Consider the following 9,197-nt stretch of genomic DNA (forward strand, 5'->3'; position numbering starts at 1 on the left):
GCAAACAACCGTGGCTCATGATACCGATTGAAGGAAATGTAGATTCATATAAATACTAACATACTCATATATGTTGAAATTAATTTGTCATAAAATTAAATACGGATTTTATGCATGCAAACAAAATATAAATAGAGGAGAAATCATGTCCTTACATTGTGGATTTCGGTTATATTGGGCACAAGAGAGATCACCTTTCTCTCTTGTTCTTGAGCTTTCCTTATGGATGAACAAGATCTAAGTATAGGATCTCTCCCTAAGCTTTATACCCAAGGCTTTCTCTTAATTTAATTAATATTACAAGAACTAGTATAATATTAATTAGGTAGAAAATTGAACCAAAATATTTATAAAACACTTATATATTTCGGTATTATGGAGGGAGAAGTAGAGAGCTTTTTATCTCTCTAGAATACTAATTTTGGATGATTGAATGAATGAATAATCACTAACACATTTTAGTGTAATATTAGGTAAAATTGGATGAAAAACCAATGATGGTTTTCTCATCAAAAACCGGGTGGAGGGGGGCTTTTTGGGTAGCCAATGCATGCAAGTGTTGTTCTTTACAATACACAATAGGCTTGCATGGCTAAATAATAGGTAATCATTGTGTTGCCATTATCTTAATCAAACACAATATTAACCCATTACATCCCCTAATTTCGGCACATTTGGATAACAAGTAATCCATTTTATTTTTGTCAATTGTCAATATGTCACATGTCATATGTGACATAAATTTGTTATGTAATTTTTAACATATTAAAAATCAACGTATTAATAAAAATACGTCACATACAAAAATCGACTTAGTAATTTCATAATTACTTGTGCCAAAATATTTTACCATTTATAAATCACAACAGATTGTATTTATAACAATTCATTCAAATTTAATTGTTACATTAAACAATTTATTTCATCCGAGTAATTATACAATTTAATTACTCAGACCGTATCTCATTTAATCACATTTCAATTTGATACGTAAATTTTACTTCCAAAATCGTCCGTCAATTTTCAAGTAATTTAATTAACTCGCAACATTATACGATTAATTAAATAATCAATTAAGAGTGTTGCCCTATAGGTATGACCTAGGGGTCAATCGATCACCACCGTCGCACGACAAGTAATGTCAAACTCTAGTCAGCCAATCATTACCGATATATGTTGACCAGTTGACAGTAACAATATTACTTCCCAATTGTATTCTTTATAATGAGATTTAAACATGTGATCATCATGATCAACAGTCGTGATCGCATTATTGTCGGAGGACACATATTCCAACAGTTCTTATACTCCTTGAAGGATTCGGCGCGAGATTGGTACCGCTACCTTGATAGGGTAGCAGCTGGAGTCACAGATTGGACATCTCTAGCATTAGCCTTCTATAAGAAGTACTTCCCGCTTTCAAAGACTGATGCCTTGAGAAGTAAAATTACAAATTTCCAGCAAGGAGCTGATGAGGGCTTTTGTGAGGCATGGGGACGTTTCAAAAGTTTGGTCCGAGTTGTCCCTCACCATGGTTTCCAGCAATGGTATCTTTGCAACGTATTCTACAATGCTTTATATGATGATTACAAGGTCATCCTGGACGCAGCTGCGAATGGTAGGTTCCAAAACAATACCGGTCAGAATAAAGGTTGGAACACTATTGAGGAGATGGCGGTCCATAGAGCTGAGTTTGGGAGTTCACGTGGAAATTCACGGAAGCAAAGTGATGAAATGAGTACCGTTGTGACACTCATTACTTCTATTACCACCCGTCTCGAGAAGCTCGAGGCCTCTGAAGCTTCCAAGGAAAGAGTTGAAATTCCTGTCCATAATTCAGATGAGACCGCGAAATTGAGAGAAATGGTCCAAACTCTTTTGGTTCAAGTGGCGAATATAGAAGCAGCCGGGATTGAGTCCTCAAAGAATTTTGTGAAGCAGTTGGAGAATATAGAGGCTAAGGAAGTCGCCAATTCTTCGAGCAAATGTGAAGGGCCAATTGAAACGATTAATGCCATTAATCTCAGAAGTGGCCTCTCTTATGAAGGTCCCGACAAGCCAAGAGGAGACTCGGAAAATGATGAAGAGGCTAGTTTAATTTCTGGTGCAAAAACGAGCTCAATTGCCAGTACCTCTGGTCGATCGACCAGCAACAGCAGTCGATCGACTGAGGTGTCAGATAAAAAAGTTTCTGATTAGAAACTATTCACACTCAGCACAGGCAGTCGATCGACCACCACTATCAGTCGATCGACTGAAGCTCCTGACGAAATTAATTCTGATCAGGAACTATTCACGCCCAGCCAGGTTGGTCGATCGACCACCCCTATCAGTCGATCGACCAGATCTCCAGTGCAGGACACAATTCCGTCAACTAATTTCCATGATTCTACACTTATTGATGATTTGACGGAGGTTTTAAACTTACGGAAGTCGAAGGTTACTGATCCTACGGCCAGTGTTGCAGTCCCGTATCCGGAGCGTCTAAAGAACACTAAGCTGGAGCGCAAGTTTGGTAAGTTTTTGGAGATGGTCCAAAATCTCGAGGTGACGATTCCTTTCACTGATCTAATTACCCAGGTACCCTCTTACGCTAAATTTATGAAAGACATTTAAAATTGTAAGAGAAATTTTCGTGATGATGGTAACGTTGCTTTTGTGGAAGAATGTAATGCTCTTTCGCAAATTAATATACCACCCAAATTGAAGGACCCGGTAGTTTTTCTATTCCCTGCACTATAGGTAACCACGAAATTGGGAAGGCCCTTTGTGATTTAGGGGCCAGTGTCAGTGTCATGCCGTACTCTGTTTGCGAAAGGTTAAATATTGGTAGACTTAAGGTGATCGATATTACCGTTCAGATGGCAAATAGATCGACACAGAGACCTATAGGAGTTCTAGAGGATGTACCCGTTCGAGTGGGTAAGTTTTTTATTCCTGTCGATTTCGTTGTTTTGGACATTCTTGACGAGGACGTCGGATACCTATTATTTTAGGTAGACCATTTTTACATACGATCGGGGTGTAATAGATGTCAAACGCGGAATCATAACCTTAGAGCTAGGGGATGACACCATTGAGTTCGATCTTGCTCGCAAGGCGATCGAACTCGCTGATGATGATACGTGTTATTCTATTGATATTGTTGATGTGGTCACTGTTACTTGTAATTTGAGGGAATCCTTAGCCAAGGATCCCTTAGCTGATCTAACCCGTTTAGATGAGTGTGCAGGTAATACAGTGGAGAATGCTGAGGAGCCAGGTGCTTTGGTAGCCTCAATGGAAAGCTACGAGCTCACAGAGGAAGAAGATGAGATGCTCTTGAGCCTGGCCAACGAGAATTTGGTAAACACCTGTTATTCCATTGAAGTTGATTCTGTCTATGCTGTAGAGGTAAAGGTGCCAGAGCGTAACCAATTCCTCCTAATCTTAAGTATGTTTTTCTAGATGATACGGAGCAGTACCCAGCTATTGTTAGTGTTAAGCTTAATGATGACCGGTATGCCGCTTTGATGTGTGTGCTTAAGAAAACGGGGAAGGCTTTAGGTTACTCTTTGGATGACATTAAGGGCATCAGCCCCGATGTTTGTATGCACAGGATAGAGTTGGAAGAAGGCCACAAGCCTTACGAGACGGGTGGTCAACGCAAGTTGAACCCAAAGATGCAGGAAGTTGTTATAGGCGAGGTGATGAAACTACTCGATGCGGGTATTATTTATACAGTTGGCAACTCCAAGTGGGTTAGCTTGATTCAGGTAGTCCCGAAGAAAGGAGGGACTACCGTGGTAAAAAATGAGAAAAATGAATTAATACCAACTCGAGTAGTGACAGGGTGGCGGATGTGCATTGATTATAGACAGTTAAATGCTGCCACAAAGAAAGACCACTTCCCCCTCCCTTTCGTTGACCAAATGACTGAAAGACTTGCCTCTTACAAATTTTTCTGTTTTCTAGACGGATATTCAGGGTTCTTTCAGATCCCTATTCATCCGGATGATCAGAGTAAGACCACTTTTACCTGTCCACAGGGTGTTTTTGCATATCGTAGAATGCCTTTCGGATTGTTTAACGCCCCTGTTACCTTTCAGAGGTGCATGATGGGGATTTTTTCTGATTACATAGAGAACATTATGGAGGTATTTATGGATGATTTCTCAGTTTATGGTAGTGACTTTGATCGTTGTTTAGCTAACCTTGATAAAGTCATGCAGCGTTGTATTGATGTTAATCTTGTTTTAAACTGGGAAAAGTGTCAGTTTATGGTCAATGAGGGAGTTGTGTTAGGGCATCTGATTTCTGATAAAGGTATACATGTTGAAAAAGCAAAAGTGCAGGTGATTGAGCAATTGCCTCCTCCTGTGAATGTTAAAGGAGTGAGGAGTTTCCTTGGTCACGCTGGTTTCTATCGGCGTTTCATTAAGGATTTTTCAAAAATTGCTAAACCATTTACACAATTGCTCCTTAAGGATGCTGTCTTTGAGTTTACTGATGAGTGCCTTTTAGCTTTTAACAGGTTGAAGGAGGCTTTAGTTTCTGCACCAATCATTCAGCCGCCTGATTGGGATCTCCCATTTGAGATTATGTGTGATGCCAGCGATTATGCGATTGGTGCAGTTTTGGGACAGCGAAAGAACAAAGCTTTGAATGCCATATACTATGCAAACCAAACTCTAGATGAGGCTCAAGTCAACTATTATACCACTGAGAAAGAGTTTCTAGCTGTAGTTTTTGCCTTAGACAAATTTCGGTCTTATTTGTTAGGTTATAAGGTTACTGTTTATACTGACCATGCAGCGCTGAAGACTCTCTTTCTCAACAAGGATGCGAAGCCGAGGCTTTTGAGGTGGATACTCCTTTTGCAGGAGTTTGATTTGGAGATCAAAGATAAGAAAGGGGCAGAGAATGTGGTGGCTGACCATTTATCTCGCTGCGGTGTGAGAAAGGGAGGATTCGTTACCTATTAATGATTCTTTTCCTGATGAGAGTCTGTTAGCTATTACTACTTCAGGGTCTTATCCACCTCCGTGGTTTGCTGATTTTGCTAACTTTGCTGTGACAGGTAAGATACCACCCGAGCTTTCATGGCAGCAGAAGAAGCGGTTTGCTTATGATGCTAGATAATACTTTTGGGATGACCCTTATGTTTTCAAGGAATGCGCAGACGGTCTCACCCGGAGATGCGTGCCTCAATAGGAGGTGAAGGATATCCTAGAAGCTTGCCACTCTTCTGCATATGGTGGTCACCATGGTCCGTCTAGGACTGTAGCTAAGGTACTCTAATCTGGTTTCTATTGGCCAACTTTGCATACAGATAGTCGCAATTTTGTTGCTGAGTGCGATGCTTGTCAAAGATCGGGGAATATTTCCAAGAGACATGAGATGCCATAGGTAGGCATTCTTGAGGTTGAGATTTTCGATGTCTGGGGCATTGATTATCAAGGACCTTTTCCGAGCAGTCAAGGTAATAAATATATCCTCGTAGCTGTAGATTATGTGTCCAAATGGGTGGAAGCTATTGCTACTCCCCATTGCGATGCAAAAGCCGTGATTAAACTGTTTAAAAAGATTATTTTCCCTCGTTTTGATGTCCCTCGGGTTGTCATTAGCGATGGGGGAATGCATTTTAAAGAGAAACAACTTAGTGCTTTATTGACTAAATTCGGTGTCCAACATCGTCGAGGTTTGGGGTATCATCCCCAAACTAGTGGTCAGGTTGAGATTTCTAACAGGGAACTGAAACAAGTCTTAGCTAAAGTTGTTTCTAAATCACGGAAAGATTGGAGTCCTAAGTTAGATGATGTCTTATGGGCTTATAGGACCGCGTTTAAAACGCCAATCGGGATGTCACCATACCGATTGATTTATGGTAAGACATGTCATTTGCCTGTTGAGTTAGAGCGTAAGTCTTGGTGGGCTATTTGTGATTTGAATTTGGATCCTAACCTCTCTCGTGAGAAACGCATGACACAGCTGAATGAGTTGGAGGAATTTAGGCTGCTGGCCTATGACAATGCAAGGATCTACAAAGAGAAAACAAAGCGCTGGCACGACAAGAAAATTATTAAGCGCGAGTTTCATATTGGCGATAAGGTACTCCTTTTTAATGCTCGTATCCGTTTATTTCCTGGTAAGCTGAAATCCAGGTGGACCGGTCCCTATACGGTCACAGCAGTTACAAAATTCGGATCAATTAAATTGGAAACTTCTGCTGGAGAAAGGTTCAAGGTTAATGGCCAATATGTGAAGCATTATCACGGATCAGACGAATTTGTTGGGAAAGTCGAGGTACTGTATTTCGACCCGTTATCGGATGATGCAAAGTGAGGTAAAAGGTCGTGCGGGACCTCTTAAACCAGCGCTAACCGGGAGGCAACCCGGGTTGTAATTATTTGTAATTAGGAATTTTATTTTGTTATTCATTTAAATTTTGCATTTTGAGCTTTATTTATTTCTTTATAATTAGCAACTTCTTGGTTTGAAATATGTGCGCCTTTGAGAATTTTTGCAGAAATTTATTTTATGCAAAGTGCGTGAAGTGGTTTACTGAATTTTCATGCGAGAAGAACGGGAAATTTAAGTGGCAAAATGAATTTTTGACGATTATGAGACTAACTGCCAGCGTTTGCAGTCGATCGACTAGGTCACTCAGTCGATTGACTGAAAAGGAACAGGTCGGTGGCTACTGTGTACGGAGCTTGGTCGATCGACTGGGCAATATAGTCGATCGACTGAAGGGAAAAGTCCAGAAGCTGTTTAAAGGGGAGACTGGTCGATCGACCGAGTCAAGTGGTCGATCGACCAGTGCGCGGAATCAGAATGCAACTCATAAGGGAAGTATTCCTTCATTCCTTATTCATTCATTCACTTTCGATAAATCGAAAAATCAAAGGCAAACCCTATTTTTTCCCCTTTCTCGCGATTTTCCGGCAAATCCCGTCTTATTCTCGAATTTTCTTGCTTAAATCTTCAAGTTCTTGTCAAAGGTATGCTCTAATCTCATTTCCATCCTTCATTTTCGATTTGTATTGAAGTTTCATGCCAAATTTTCGAGCATTGTGCCTTTGAGACGGAAATATCGATTTGGGATAATCGATTTTGGGGATTGATTTCTTGTCATTTTTATGCTTTAATTGCTTGTTCTACCCTTTCCCCCTTGATTTTCGAAACTAATTAGCAACTAGGAGGTGTTTAATGCCGTTTCCCCCAAAATTTCGAAACCCTAATTTGATTTTCAATTTCTGATTTTGTTCGGGCTTTCTTAAGTTGTCATTGTTAGGGGATGCTTGTTGCTAATTTGATTGTTTGCAGGTAGCACAGATGTCAAAAGGCAGGGAGCACATGTTTGAAGGGCAGTCTAGCCAGGGCCCTGCCAAGCGGCCTCGGGGCCCGCCACTGATGATTGAGGACACCACGGATAGTCTACCTGACTATCCGCAGGTTATCTTTTCTAATTCTACTCAGCGTTCTAAGTTTGCTCTTTTTGCTGCGAGAATGAAAGTTACAGCTACTCGATTTCTTCACAAACCCACTTTGGAGAAATTAGGTTGTTATGAGTCTGTTGTGTCCCTGATAAATGGGACAGGAATGATGCGTCTTGTGGACATGGCTGAGTTCACGTATTACATTCTGACCCTCGAGTTCTTTTCGTCTTATGCTTTTGACTCGGCCTCTTTTGAGGAAAATAGGACTAGTGCTTGCATTTCTTTTCGGCTATTCAATGTCAACTACTCCCTGACATTAGCCGACTTTGCTGGATTTTTGGGTCTTTATTTCGAGGGTAGAACCTCGGAAACTTCTGATGTTCACCGAGTCATGTGGTCATGTATTAGTGACTTTTACGGGCCTAAGAGAACAGGCACTTCCGTCCACTTACTCCCTCTTCGTTATTTTCTACGGCTAATGGGTAACACCATTTTCGGCCGTAAGGAGTCAAATAATGTGAATACTATTGAATTGTCGATTTTAGCGGGCTATCTAAACATTGAAAGTCGGACAGCACGTATTTATAATATAGCTTATTTGACTGCCGCTCACTTTCAGACTGTAAGTGAGGGCACTTTGGCCACTATTGCTTGTGGCGGGTTGGTGACGCGTATCGCCAACCGTCTTGTTTTACTTTTCCCGCGAGAGGAGGCCCCTGTAGACCCTGACCTACGCTTCATGAATCTTGCCTACGCGCAGTCTGTGAAGTGGATCGATCGTAGGAGTCGGTAGAAGATTGATTCTTTCATCTACGACCGCATCCCTGTCCTAGGCTACCCTTCTATCCTGCCCCTCACCTTTGTTTGGGCGCTCCCCCCCTTGCCTAGTTACAGGCTCCCTATTGGGGCGGGTGCACTCTCATCGCTAGCACTTCGAGGAGAGCTCGTGCCTCCTCTTCACAGGCACCCTCTTCCTCCACTCCTGCTTCCACCGGCTACCCGGTCACTTTCCGTCCCCCTCCACCTACTGTTATCCCTCCGGTCATGGACCAAAGGGGGATGTCACGTGTGTTGACTGAGTTGTACAGGAGCTTTGACCAGCACCGACTTGACACGGCCTTGGCCCTGTACCCGGTTTACGAGGAGTACGCCCGGGGAGGGATGCTTCCACAGGGTGCCTGGACTCACCCGTCCTTCTTTGTCCCTCCGGTGGGCGGTTACCCTCGGCCTGCCAGGAGACCTCTTACTACTACTACTACTGTCGCTGCTGCTGCGGAGGAGGAAGAGAGCGACTCGGGGTCCGGAGAGTCTAGTGGTGAGGAGTACGACGGTGGCGATTAGAAGCTGGTGACCTCCCCGTTTTTGGCTGGTTTGGGGAGGTATTCTTTTGTGAGTTTCCGATCCTTCTTTATTAGTTTCTTTTTATTTTGTTTTGCTTTTATTCTTCCCTATTTCTGCTGGTGATTTGCTGCTGAGCACAATGAGGACATTGTGCGTTTTGGTTTGGGGAGGGTATTTGCATATGTCTTTTGCATCTGCATTTGTTTTTATTGCATTTCAGTCACACGTTTACTGCATTTTAGCTTGCATTTGTGTTATTTCAAAAAAAAAAATTCATAAAAATTCATAAAAAATCAAAAATGTCACGTTTATTTCTGCATATAGTTGAGTCGGATTGGAGTTTATTAATGATGATTTTGCACTATTAGTCAAATATGTCATTCCTTGCCTTTTCACAGCTGCTTAGCGAGAATTAAAAGTGATTTCTCAAATTTT

General features: G+C 41.7%; 1 non-coding gene across 1 annotated transcript; it reads right to left on the reverse strand.

The window, feature by feature from the left end:
* Positions 1 to 1,429: 1,429 nt before the first annotated feature.
* On the reverse strand, positions 1,430 to 1,538 carry LOC141639879 (small nucleolar RNA R71). Its single transcript, XR_012542740.1, has one exon. It is a non-coding gene; the product is annotated as a small nucleolar RNA R71 (small nucleolar RNA).
* Positions 1,539 to 9,197: the final 7,659 nt, after the last annotated feature.

This window comes from Silene latifolia, unplaced genomic scaffold, assembly GCF_048544455.1.
Source record: "Silene latifolia isolate original U9 population unplaced genomic scaffold, ASM4854445v1 scaffold_57, whole genome shotgun sequence".
NCBI classification, from domain to species: Eukaryota; Viridiplantae; Streptophyta; class Magnoliopsida; order Caryophyllales; family Caryophyllaceae; genus Silene; species Silene latifolia.